The sequence below is a fragment of the Microtus pennsylvanicus genome, chromosome X (genome assembly GCF_037038515.1).
Source record: "Microtus pennsylvanicus isolate mMicPen1 chromosome X, mMicPen1.hap1, whole genome shotgun sequence".
Classification (NCBI taxonomy): Eukaryota; Metazoa; Chordata; class Mammalia; order Rodentia; family Cricetidae; genus Microtus; species Microtus pennsylvanicus.
In genome coordinates, this window is record NC_134601.1 from 110,501,835 (window position 1) to 110,516,572 (window position 14,738).

General features: G+C 38.1%; 1 pseudogene; it reads right to left on the reverse strand.

The window, feature by feature from the left end:
* Positions 1-1,588: 1,588 nt before the first annotated feature.
* Positions 1,589-14,738, reverse strand: part of LOC142840492 (small ribosomal subunit protein eS6-like) — a 146,452-nt pseudogene continuing 133,302 nt past the window's right edge.

A 14,738-nucleotide genomic window follows, 5' to 3' on the forward strand; every position in this document is an offset into this window, starting at 1 on the left:
GGAAAACAAAACAAAAAGAAAAGCAACAGCAACAAAAAAGCAAGACATGGCAGTGCACATCTGTAATCTCAGCTATGATGAGGCAAATGTGGTCTGATTTCTGAAGCTCACTGTCCACTCAGTGAGTTCAAAATTCAGTGAGAGATCTATCTTAAAAAATAAGGTGATTAATTACAGAAGATGTTCTGTGATGATCTGTGACTACACACACACCTGTCTATACATGCAAACATGTATATGAACACATTCATACACATAAACCAAATAGAGATAATAAAAAAGACACGGTGAGGCACAGCAAAATTGCCAAGTACATTTAGAGACAAGAACTGAAAATTTTGGCTGAGACAGTTAACAGTATTATCAGTACCTTTTAATGTATAAAGTATCAAGGACAGAGAACAAACACAACATCTGTATTAGGCTTCTAGGGCTACCATGACAAAGTACTACAAACTGTGCATTGACCTAACCGAAGTTCTTTTTGCATTTCTGGAGGCTGGAAGCATAAGATCACTGTCTTGTCAGTAAGGTCGGTTCCTAATTAGATTCTGCTCTATGCTTCCCTCTTAGTTTTGCAAATAGTCAGGTATGTATCAGATTTCACATGGCAAACTCCTTGCATCTTCAGCCCATTTTCCCCTTTTGTGCATACGTGTCTGCATTGAAGTACCTGATTTTCACAAAGGGCACCAATCACACTGAATCACATTAATTAGCACTCTCATTGATGTGACAACACACCTGCAAAAAGCAGCTTAAGGAAAGATTAATTTTGGCTCACAGTTCAAGGGGCCATCATTGATGAGGCAGCCTGTCACATTGTAGCTACAGTCAGGAAGTGACTGTATACTAATACTCAGCCTGCTCTCTTTATATTTTCTTCAGTCCAGGACCCCAAATCATGGAGTACTGCTACCCATACTTAGGGTGGATCTTTCCATTAGGATTAACACAATATAGAAACTGCCTTATAGACATGCCCAAAGGTTTGTCTCTTAGCTAATTCTATATCCTGCCAAATGGGCAATATTAGCTACCGCATTGAAGTCCAACACTTACAACCTAATCTTCATTAGCTGCAAAAGCCCTATTTGCAAATAGGTACTGCAGGGTAAGACTTCAGCAATTCTTTGGGTGTATGTGTGTAGATATATTTCAACTCATCTTACATCATGTGGGGAAATAACTTTTAAGCTATATTCAGTATTGCAAGAATGATGATGAAAACAAGAGAAAAAATGATGGTCAATTATCATTTTGGTGCTAAATCAGGTTCCACATTCATCTTAGCAATTAAAATTACAATTATGAAGAAGCTGAGATTTTTATACAGAATGTTTTCCACTTTGTTGAATGTTCTTTTGCAAGTAAAAACTGTATCCAGTTTTCAGAAAAAAGTACATATTTTATACTTAGTTTCTCTCTAGCTTAATTTTCTCTGCATGGCAAAAACCTTAATCCCCCCCCCACCTTTCTCTATCTCTTCCTTTTTTTTTCAGAGATTTTAAAAATCAGCTAACTCATTTTGGTGTTAAATTTTTCATTCACCTGTTGTCATTACGGCAAGATACCTGAGAGGAATGATTTAGCCCAGCAGCGTAGCCCACAAGTTGGCAATCATGCTTTTAGCATATGAGTCCTTGGGCTGTCCGTTTAGAGTTAGACCATTGTGTGGAGCAGGGGGGGGGGGTGTCTTAGTGGGTAAAGTTCTTGCTTTACTAACATAAAGACCTGAATTTGGAACCTCAATACCCATGCAAATAGCTGCAGCACACACCTGCCATCTTAGCCCTGTGAGGCTGTGGGAGCGCGGTGGAGACAGGCAGATTCTGGGGCCTTGCTGTCCGGACAGTCTTTGTGAATTAGTGACACCAGGCTTAATGAGAAATCCTGTTAAAAAATAACGTGGGTGTTATAGAAAGCATTCAACATCAATCTTGGGTATATATACATGCACACATATTTGTATCCCTGTATACATAACTAAACATCCAAACCAAAGGGAGAATAAATGGTTAATAGTGTGGAAGAAACTAAACTCCCTCTCTTATAACCTAATCCCAAATTTGATTATGTTGGCTTTCAAGTGTTTGAATTGCTGTTATCCCATTAAGAGTAAGATTAAAACTAGAATCATCATGAAATGTCAAGAATAATTGTCACCTTACTGTACTAAAAGGAGATACATACGACAAAGAACGATGTGTTAACAAGGAGCATACAAGAAAGTTTGATCCACTGTGATTAGTGTAACCACAGTTCAAGCAGAAATCAGGCAGATACGACATTCATTTTAATCTTGTTTCCATTACTGATGATTTTAAATACTTTCCACACAATGAGTCCAATCTGTGTAGTGCAGCCAAATGATTTTCTTTAGAATGTCTGAGTGCAAACAGTCAAGTCTTCAAAGAAAGCTCAGGTAGTAAAGTAGTATGTTTCTTCTTTCCCAACTCCTTGGAAATTCTTTTATAACCTGATTCTCTAGTATCCCTGGGCTAGAAGGACATGCAGGACATGTTTTAATACAGGGATATCATAGCAGATGCTACAAGCGTTGTTCTGATTTTTTTCCCATTGCTTAGATTGTCTGGATGCATGTGCATGTGTCTGGCTTCTACACTGTCTTCATGCTTTCCCCTTTCACATTGACCATTATATTTTCCGCTTACAAGGATCCCTGTGTAACCTTGAGCCTACCTGCAGTTTTTGGGACCATATTTTTTAAGATTAATTTTAAGAGTTTTGTATTCATCCCAAATCCCCCCTACCTCTTTCAAGATCCACCCCTACATCTCTCTCACCTCTTATTTCATGTCATTTAAAAATCCACTCCAATTTGGGCTGCTCATTTACTCTTATGTATAAAACTGTCCATTAGAGCATGCTTGACCTCCTAGGAACCAGACTCTCAAAGAATACTGACTCTCACTCTCCAAGAACCCATCATCTCTTCCCTCTCCCAGAACCAGTTCCTTAGTGGGAGGTGAGTGCTAGCTAATCCCTACTCACTGCGTGATAGAATACTAGCTTGATCTTGTGTGTACAGGTAATCACAGCTGCTATGAGTTAATGAGAGAATCAGTTCTGCCATGTCCAGAAGATACTGCTTTGTCCTGGTTCTCCCTGAACTCCAAAACTTCAATCTTGTCATAATCCTTTCCATGATGAAGACTTTTATTTTTATTTGTTTGCAGGTACCTGCAGATGCCAACAGCCATAACTCTTAGAGCTTGACTTACAGCTGGTCATGAGCTGCCCAATATGGGCACTGAGAACTGAACTCAGCCTTCAGGAAGAGCAGGAATTGCTCTTGACTGCGGAACCATTTCTCTTGCCTTTGGGGCTATTTTAATATCTCAAAGCCCTTAACTCAGTTTCGGCTATAGAGATATTTTTTTTCCTTGCCATGACATACTACAATGCTGAGCATTAGAAAGTAGATGTGTGTACAGCTGACCTGTAGAATGCTCCTCTTATGTCTCATAATATAGCCTGCTTTCCTTGTTATTTTGTTTTATGTTATTTTTGCTTTTTTCATTCTTTTCCATCTTTGCTTCAGTTTGTGAGTTTCATACTTACATTTCTTTGACTTTACACCTCCTGTTTTCTGTTATGCCTAGTTGTTGTAGAATATTACTTTAACTAGGCAAACATGTGCTACATTTGTTTACGCTGCATTTGTTTAATTATGTAAAGATGTCTTGCATTTGTTTTACCTTGCCTGCCTAAGGCAGCTGATTGGTGTAATAAAGAGCTCAATGGCCAATAGCTAGGCAGAGAAAAGATAGGCAGGGCTGGCAGGCAGAGAGAATAAATAGAAGGAGAAATCTAGGCTCAAGAGGAGAATCAATGAAAGAAAAAGGAGGACAGAATAATGAACACACCTTGGACAAAGAGCTACCAGTCAGCAGACTGAAGAAGCAGTGAAAGTAAGACATACGGAAAGTAAGAAAAGTAAAAAGCCCAGAGGCAAAAGGTAGATAAAGAGAAAGAGGCTGATTTAAGTTAAAAGGGCTAGCCAGAGATGAGCCTAAGCTAGGTCAAGCATTCAAAGCTATTAATAAGTCTCTGTGTCATGATTTGGGAACTGGTTGCTGGCCCAAAAGAAAAAGCCTTATACACCTAGTTTTCAGTTAACCACATTCAATTAAGTTAGTTATTTTAAATAATTATAGCTAAAGAAAAAATAATTTTTACTGATTCTAGTTCTCTGTTGAAGTTTTTCATTTCTTTACTATGTCTCCTCATCTACTAACTGCAATATATGGGCTGCCTTTTACGATTTTATCTCACGGTTATTGGTCATTGTTTTCATTACTTGCATTGATAATGATTGTATACTGTTAAAGGCATACTGCAGAACCTCTGAGTCTGAAAATCCTTCCAAAGAAAGTTGTTTTTGTTGTTCAAGGCATGTAAGTTACCAGCAGATTGTCTTGATCATTTTGAAGCTTGGTGTTCATGGTGGCCTATTAAATTATTTAATCTATTAAAAAAAAGAAAGTAGATGTGCTTGTGGAAATGCCATTGTATCTATCTGAAACCCACTCCAGTATTAGTAAACAGAGATGAAAAGAGATTTTGTTCCCCCTGCTCGTGAGAAGGGTGACAGAGTGGCTATCAGCATTCAGAGTGAGTGTAATTAATAATGAGGATCACTGAAAAAAATCTAGCAAATCTTTGCCAAAGTAAAATAAACATCCTGATACTCGATTTTTGTAACTACTCTAGTATCTGGATCCAAATATTAGAATTTAGATTTCCTCAAACACCTAATGAATTCCCTGATCTCCCTACAGTATTCACAGTGTCTGATAAAGAAGTCAATTAGCAATAACAGAAATTGCTGTTCAACTTTTTTCCTGATTTTCTTTCATATAAAATTATGATGTACTAAATGACACTCTAACACCCCAAGCTTTGCAAGAAAAGATTTGTTTCTGGTGCATGTTAGTGTCATTAGGAAGTCCTAAGGGGCGAGTCCTAGTGGTAAAAAGGTTGGTAATATAATTGGGAACATGTTGATGAAGAGATTATGGGATTCCTAGCTCCTTTTTGTTCTTTTGTGTCTCAACTGTGATGTGCTATCCAACTCCAGGTCCAAATAATAGGGCCAACTAATCACAGATTAAATCCTACAAATATAACCGTTCTTTTTTATATTATATTATATTATATTATATTATATTATATTATATTATATTATATGATTATCCAAGGTATTTGTTATAGCATCTCTAAGGATTCTCAAAGTGATAAGGGTTTTGTTGTTTTGTTTTGTTTTTGTATAGTTCTCCAGAGAAACAGAACTTAGGATGTCCAAGAAAATGCAAAGAAATTTACTAAAAAGAACTGGCTTGTATAATTGTGAGGGATAAGAAGCTGGAGGGTAGTTTCAATAAGAAGGACAGTAGGAAAAACACTCAGAGGTGTGTGGATAAGAGCCCACAGATAGGAAAATGCAGAAATCATCTACTCAGGATAGAGCTGGTATTTTTGTTGTACTCATTCTTTAATTGATTGAATGAAGCCTACCTACATTACATAGGATTTATTCTGTCTACAAAGGCAAACTTTAGTACCACCAATAGAATAGTGTATCCTAGACACACCAAGAAAACATATTTTAAGACTGGATCTCATGTAACCTAGGTTAACCTTGAACTTAGTATTTGGCTGAGCATGATCTTGAACCTCTGGTCCTCCTATCTTCATCTCTCCAGTGCTGGTATTAGAAGCATATGCTACCACACCCAGATTTTGCTCTGCTGGGAATTTAACTTTATGGAATTAACTATAGAAGCATATAAATAGAAATATAAGAAAAAGCAGCCATCAAATGGCATATTGTGGAAATAGTTAAAACAATATCCTAATAGAATGGATAAACAGAAGTGAACAAGCAGTGGAATGTCTGTGTGAAAGAGCAAGCAGAGGTAGAAAGAGAAGCCAAGATGAAACCAATAAAACAGTGCTTATTTTTTTGTGGAAGATAGTCCAAGGGAAGTCTGTCCTTCCCTTCTCAGATTTCTGATCAATAATGGTTGTTGTAATATTTCTGTGACCCCAAGTGCTTAAAAAGTACATTGATTTTCAGGGATTCAGAAAAGTCCTATGCTGCTGAGCCGTATACTCAGCTAATTTTCTAAATATGACTTTGAGACAGGTCTTGCTCTAAAACTCAGGCTGGATTGAAACTCATAATGCAGCCTGGACTGATTTGGAACTCAGGATCCTTCCTCACGCTCTCAAGCGTTAGTCACAGGTGTGTTCCACCACCCCAGCTCTATTGATGTACATTTGACACACCAAGTGAACTCTAGTAAATTATTTATTTAATTTGGAAAATCATGGCTATCTATGTACACAGTTTCAAAATGATTGGCTAACTGGAAAAGGGTTTAAGGACTGGGGTAATGGCTCAGTAGTTAAAGTACTTGTTGTATAAATGTGAGAACCCAAGTTTAGATCCTGAGAGCTCCCATGTGCTCCCCCCCCCAACAAGCATACACCTTCCTACCACAACCAATAAAAACCAGAAATTATGTGGAAAATTTCAAGTTGTCTATGAGCTCTGGTTTCTTTTCAGCCAAACCATTCTCTTCAAAATAATAAATACATGTCTGAGCTCAAAGTCAAAAGAGAAAGTTCATTCAAATATGTGAGGCAGCTAAGAAGAAGAGCCAGCATGCATTCTGCTTGCTTTCTATAGCTTCTCCACTGGAATGGAGGCTGCAGAGCTTTCACCACAACAGTAATGAGAGATGGCTTGCTTGTCAGGAGAGAGTCAAAAGGTACACACAAGTGTCTCCAGATGGCTTACTAGTGGACACGGACACCTTTACATTTGTTGAGTTAGCTAGAAGTCACCCTGGGGATCATGGCCACCTATGAGTGGAGAATTGAGTACTTTTATTTTTAAAAGCTATCCAATGGCTGCATGGTGCCATATTTTGGCTTTAGTTATGTTGAGTGAATGAGTTCTAACTGAGGTCAAATCGAATCTCCCATGGAGAAGAGAAAATTGGGCATTTTCAAGGCTCTTTGGGAATTAAGGACTATAAAGAAGAGTCAGATGGATCTAATATACACAGAAGGGAAAGCTGGAGCCCAGGCATGTGTATTCTACTCAAGCTACTGTAGCTGGCTGAGCGGTTTCTAAAAGCCAAATTGGTTTCCTAACTGCAAGAACAATAACCCAAGGTACATGCTTCGTAACTCACAACTTAAATTTATTGATTTTTTTTAAAAAACAGATTTATTTCACTGGACAGAGATGGCACATACCTTTTATCACAGCACTCATGAGGCAGAAGCAGGCAGATCTCAGTGAGTTATAGGCGAGCCTGATCTACAAAGTGAGTTCCAGGACAGCCAGAACTGTTACACAGAGAAATCATGTCTTAAAACCCTCTCCCCAAAAATATTTATTTGATATTATATGGTCTATTAACATGTGCTATGTGCATGTGAGGGAAGGTACCAGCAGAAGCAATAAGCAGGCATTGGATCCCCTGGAGCTGAAGTTACAAGCAAGTATGAGTTACCTGAAATGTGCTGAGAGTGGAAGTCAGGTCCCTCTGCAAGAACAGCAAGCAATCTTAACTATTATCTCTCCAAACTCTAATTTGGGAATTTTGAAGCTATGATGTGAAAGCAATTCACATTCAGCAGAAATTGTACTAGAAGTTTTTTTTTCTTTATTTATTAAAGATTTCTGTGTCTTCCCCGCCACCGCTTCCCATTTCCCTCCCCCTTCCCCAAACAAGTCCCCCTCCCTCGTCAGCCCAAAGAGCAATCAGGGTTCCCTGCCCTGTGAGAAGTCCAAGGACCACCCACCTCCATCCAGGTCTAGTAAGGTGAGCGCCTAGGCTCCCACAAAGTACTAGAAGTTTTGATCTTTTCCTGGAACAACATTATAGGTGGCTGATAGCCAGGGTTGCATAGTGAGTTACAGTCCAACCTAGGTTATACAGTAAAACATTGTCTAAAAGTAATGCTTTGAAAAGAGATTAGTGTCTTTTTGCAGTGGATTGCAGGCATGGAACAACCACACTATTCTGTGTTCTTAAGCCTGAGTGCTAGGGAGGCAGAACTTGATGAATGTTCAACTTGTGCTGAACTAATTGGGACATAATCCCACCCAATGTCAAGGAAGTCTTTACACACATTTCTGTCAGGGCTCCCATAGCACAGGGAACTGACCACTGTTTTTTGGAATTAAGAGGTATGAATTAAACATGCTAAATCTACTTGGACATTTGCGAAAGGCAAAGTAACTATTTACATTAAAATTACCATAGATACTCCATTCATTAGCAGTGCCCCCAAAACAAAGTAATCAGCTGGGTGGTGGTGACACATGCCTTTAATCTTAGCACTCAGGAGGCAGATGCAGGCAGATCTTTGTGAGTTCGAGGCCAGCCTGGTCTACAAGAGCTAGTTCCAGGATAGGCACCAAAGCTACAGAGAAACCTTGTCTCAAAAAACAAATAAAAAAAAAAACCAATCAATCAATCAAACAACAAAAAACGCTAATTAAAAATGAAATGCCATGTAACACAAGCCACAAAATTATTTATATTTAACCATTTAAAACCACAACTATGGCTTTGCCAAAGAGTTTGATTTTTTTCTTAACATGCCGTACTCCCTCATCTGTTTACCTCAAGGCAAAAATGCTTTATTTTCATAATTCTACAATCATTATGCACCGAGGGACTCAGCAGATACTTGTTGAATTAATTTTACAAGCACTACAAAACATGACTGAAATATGCTCATTGTTTTTAACACATACATGATTTTGCCTCAATGTTGTCAGAAGGTTATCACAAGAAAATCTGGAAATATGACCTGTCCAATTTTGCTTCTTTTTCCTTTGTTCTATGAAATAATTAATTTTCTGTCTGTATTCCGGTATTGAAATATAATGAGGGCAAATCTTGGTGAGTATAAGGCCAAAGAGATCAACCAGGAAATGACAGAATAGAGACAAATGTACTACTTACCGTAAGTGCAAAGACCACTATAGCTAGTTTTCAAACATAACCCTTTCAGCACCATAACCATGTATGCATGCAAAATTAGTGCCCCCAAATTGGTAGTCATCCTATATACAAATAAACAGACTGAGAAAGAAATCAGGGAAACAGTACCTTTCTCAACAGCCTCAAAACTTATTTTTAGATAACTAACCAAGTAAGTGAAAGGCTTGTATAATACAACTTTAAGACACTGAAGAAAGAAAACGAAGGAGACATCAGAATACTCATGAACCAATACTATTGATATTGTGAAAGTGGCCATTATAACAAAATTGATCTGCAGATTCAATGCAATCCCCACCAAAATTCCAACACAACTCTTCAGAGAAATCAAAAGGACAATTTTCTTCTTCATATGGAAAAACACACACACACCCTCCAAGGATACCTAAAAACAACCCTGATTAATGAAAGAACTGCTGAATGTTTCACCATTCTAGACTTCAAGTTGTTATACAAAGCTATAGCAATGAAAACAACACAGTTTTGTCATTAAATAAAAAGACATGTTGATCAATGGAATCTAATTGAAAACCAGATATAAGCCCCCACACACATTATGGGCACATCATTTTTGATGAAGAAGCAAAAAGTTCACACCAAAGAAAAGATGACATCTTCAACAAATGGTACTGGTCAACCTGCATTTAAAAGAATGAAAATGGATTCATATCTATTACCTTGCATAAAACTCAACTCCAAATTGTTTAAAGACCTCAACATAACACCAGATATACTGAATCCGATAAAAGAAAAAGTGGGGGGATATCTTTGAACCCCTTGGTACAGGAGATGACTTTCTGAACAGGACACTGGTAGCACAGGAACCAACATCAACAATTAATAAGTGGGACCTCATGAAGCAGGAGTGCTTCTGTAAGGGACAAAGTGGCAAACTACAGAATGGGAAAAGATTTTTCTTTTATATGTTTTTTAAAAAGAAAACAAACTATCTTTTCTTTTCATTTTACATACCAATCCCAGTTCCCACTCCCTCCTCCCCTACTGTCCCCTCCACCTTCTCCCACCCCTACAACCCCCATCCACTCCTCAGAGAGGGTAAGGCACATTGCTTTGGAGAAGGTTCAAGGTCCTCCCTACTATATCTAGGCTGAGCAAGGTATCCATCCAAAGAGAACAGGTCCCCAGAAATTTGCACGCAAATAGATGGAACTAAAAAAATCATCCTGAGTGAGGTAACCCAGACCCAGAAAGATGAACATGGTATGTACTCACTCATAAGTGAATACTAGCTATAAAGCAGAGAATAATGAGCATATAGTTCATGACCCTAGAGAAGCTAAGTAACAAGTTGAATCTTAAGAAAAACATATATGGGAAAAGATTTTTACCAATTGCACATCTGATAGAAGCTTAGAATCTAAAAAATAAAAGAACTAACTAAAACTGAACACCAAGAAAACACATAACTCAATTATAAAAAATGAAGTACAGAACTAAGCAGAATCTGGGACAAGCTAAAAGAAGGGAAAAGTATGATCAGAATATATTGTATAAAAGCAATTTTTGCCTACTAAAGCATCAAAAGGAGAAATGCGAAGCATGCCAAGACAAAGCCTTCTCTGTACAATCTTTTGTTTGATTTTAACTTAGAAGAATCCCAATACCACCTGTATAATATTGGGATATGAAAAGATCAAAATTAAAAATGAAACATCTTGTTTAGCTTTCGTTGGTATGACAGAATAATTGGATATGAACAGGAAGGGAAGGTTTATGTTAGCTCATGATTTGAGTTTTCAGTCTATAGTCACTTGACTCGATTGTTTTGGGTCTGTGGTACGGTAAAACATCATGTCAGGAACATGCAGTCGATTAGAGCTGCTTGCCTTGTGGCAGTCAAGGGGCAGAGAAAGAAAGAAACCTGAAATTTCAATATCCTCCTCAGTCCTATACTTGCACTGACTTAAGTTCCACACACTAGACTCTACCTCTTAAAGACTCTACTACCTCCTCAATAGCATCATAAGCTGGGGTACAAGCTTTGGCACATGGGTCTTTAGGGAATAATTAAGATCCCAACCTTAACAGAAAGTTTGGTTTCCACTGTTTTCTTATTACTATAAATTGAAAATTAGTTGAATTACCACAGGGTAGGAACTGACTATATGGGGCAATATCTAATGCTATGGTAATAACATCATTGTATAGGTGTCAATCTTTCAACCTAGTTTTCATGATATGGGGCTCAGAGCAGAGCAAATCAATTATAAAAGCCAATATATAGATAGAGCTGGTTCCTCAGTACATACTAGATATTGTTTATCTATTGATCTATCTAATTTCAGTAGATATAAATGTAGTAATATGGGCGGCGGGGCTGTGTCCCCAACACCCCAGCTGCCTGCCCGGCTAGCTTATGCCCCGAAATAATTACACAGACACTGTATTCTTTTAATCACTGCTTGGCCCTTAGCTCTAGCCCTTACTGGCTAATTCTGATATCCCAATCAACCCATCTCTAACAATCTATGAGCTCTGGTCTTACCGGGAAGATTCTAGGTCGGAGCTTCATCGCGTGTGTCTGCCCGGGAGCGGGGCATGGCGTCTCTCTGATGCGTCTGCTCCGGAGAGGAGAGCTGTCAAGTCTGACCTCACTTCCTCTTCCTCCCGGCATTCTGTTCTGTTTACTCCACCTACCTATGTCCTAACCAATAGAAAAGGGCCAAGGCAGTTCCTTTATTAGCCAATGACCTTCCTCCATCATATAAAAAGTATTATTATTGCTTATTATTATTATTTCCATTATATAGGTCAGGAAGCATTCGCAGGGAGGCTAAAGTTATTTTCTTGACATGTAGAGGCTTGCAAGCAGTGAGATGTATATAAATGCTTGCTATAATGTTGATATATTTGAAATCTTAATATTTCCATGCACAATCATGAATGAAAGGATGAGGAGAGTGAGGGTCAGTGGGGTAAGCAAGTTGACCATCCCTGCAAGATATAGAGAGAGTGTATCACATGGGTCAGTTCCTAGGTACTGTGCCGCTGAAATTCTACCTCATCTCTAATGGGGGATACCAATTGGAGTCCTGACAGTTTGTGATGTGGTGTGTGTGTGTGTGTGTGTGTGTGTGTGTGTGTGTGTGTGTTTTGCAGGTCTGAATACATGCACGTGCATGGAGGGCATCAGTTGACATCATTTGCCTTCTTTGTGAAGTCAAAAGACTTCCTTGACTTTACTTTTTTGAAACAAGGTCTCCCACTGAAGCTAAATTCAGCCTATGTCTGTCCAAATCTCCCATGTTGGGGTTACCGATTTCTGCCACTCTGCCTGGCTATTTTAAAAATATCTTTTAAAAGTCACTTCCCTTGTTTTTTTGAGATTAAAATACCAAGTAACATATAAAAGCTGATGATATGATCGTTTACATAAGTAACCCCAAAAATTCTACCAAGGAATTTCTACAACTCATAATTACCTTTAGTAATGTAGAATGATACAAGATTAACTCAAAAATATCAGTAGCCCTCCCTTATACAGATGATAAAGAAACTGAGAAAGAAATCAGGGAAACATCACCTTTCACAATAGCAGCAAATAACATAAAATATCTTGGAGTAACTCTAACCAAACAAATAGAAGACTTGTATGATAAGAACTTTATAAATCTTTGAAGTAAGAAATTGAATAAGACACCAGAAAACGGAAAGCTCTCCCATGCTCTTGGGTAGGTAGTATTAACATAGTAAAAATGCCAATTTTACCAAAAGCAATCTATGGATTCGATGCCATGTCCATCAAAATCCCAGCAAAATTATTAACAGACCTTAAAGAAAATACTCAACTTCATATGGAAAAGCAAAAAATTCAGGATAGCCAAAGCAATCCTGTACAATAAAGGAACTTCTGGAGACATCACAATCCCCGACTTCACACTCTACTACAGAGCTACAGTACTGAAAGCAGCCTGGTATTGGCATATAATCAGACAGGAGGACAAACAAAACTGAATCAAAGATCCTGATATTAATCCACACACCATGAAGCCCTAAGTTTTGACAATGAAGCAAAAAAATATAAAATGGAAAAAAGAAAAGATATTTAACAAATGGTGCTGGCATAACTGGATATCAACATGTAGAAAAATGAGAATATAACCATATGTATTGCCATATGCAAAACTCAAGTCCAAATGGATCAAAGACCTCAACATAAAACCAACCATGCTGAACCTCTTAGAAGGGAAAGTGGGAAGTACACTTGAATGCATTGGCACAGGAGGCCACTTTCTAAATAGAACCCCAGTAGCACAGACACTGAGAAGCTTCTGTAGAGCAAAGGACATGACCAACAAGATAAAATGGCAGCCTACAGAATGGGAAAAGATCTCACCAACCCCATATTGGACAGAGAGCTGATCTCCAAAATATACAAAAAGTCAAGAAACTGGTCATCAAAAGAGCAAATAATCCAATTAAAAATGGGGTATAGACCTAAACAGAGAACTCTCAACAGATGAATCTGAAATACCCGAAAGACATCTAAGGAAATGTTCAACTTCCTTAATCATCAGAGAAATACAAATCAGAACAACTCTAAGATGCTATCTTATATCTGTAAGACTGGCCAAGATCAAAAACACTGATGACAGCTTGTGCTGGAAAGGATGTGGGATAAGGGGATCACTTCTCCATTGCTAGTGGGAGGGCAAACTGGTACAACAGCTTTGGAAATCACTATAGCGATTTCTCAGAAAATTAGGAAATAACCTACTTCAAGACCCAGCAATACCACTTTTGGGTATATACCCAAAGGATGCTCAATCATACCACAAGGACATGTGCTCAACTATGTTCATAACAACATTGTATGTCATAGCCAGAACCTGGAAACAACCTAAATGCCCCTTGACCAAAGAATGGATAAAGAAGATGTGATACATTTACACAATGGAGTACTTTGTAGCAGAAAAAAAAATAATGACACCTTTAAATTTATGGGAAAATGGAGGGAGCTATAAAACATCATTTTTAGTAAGGTAACCCAGACCCAGAAAGACAAATATAATATGTACTCACTCATGAGTGGTGTTTAGACATAAAACAAAAAAAAAACAACCTATAATTTACAACCCCAGAGAATTTATACAGCAAAGAGGGCCCTAAGAGAGACATATATGGATCTAATCTACACGGGAAGTAGAAAAAAACAAGATCTCCTGAGTAAATTGGGAGTGTGGGGATCATGGGAGACAGTAGAAGGGGAGGGGTATGAAGGGAGTGGAGCAGAGAAATATATAGCTCAATAAAAACAATAAAAAAGAAAAAACTAAGAAAACTCTTGGTTACTACCAAGTTATGCATGCCACTATTTCATCCTTAGGATTATCATGCCATCTACTTGGCTTTTAATGTGGGCATTAAGGACCAAATTGAGGTTTTCGATCTTTTACAACAAGCACCTTACTGAAACATATCCTCAATATCTGGTTAGTGTGTTCTGAGAAGGGAGAGAAAAGTGAGCTTGGGCATGACAATGGGATGTATTGGATTTCTTCATCCCTTGGAATAAAAGCAGCAATGCTCTGATGTTCCTCATCAGTTTAATAGAGGAAAAAGTTATTGCTGACTCTCTAGTATGGATTGATTTTCTTCTCAGCCTTTTGGGCAGAATTGCTTTTTTCCCCCCTGCCAAAAAAAAAAAAAAGGGACAAAGCT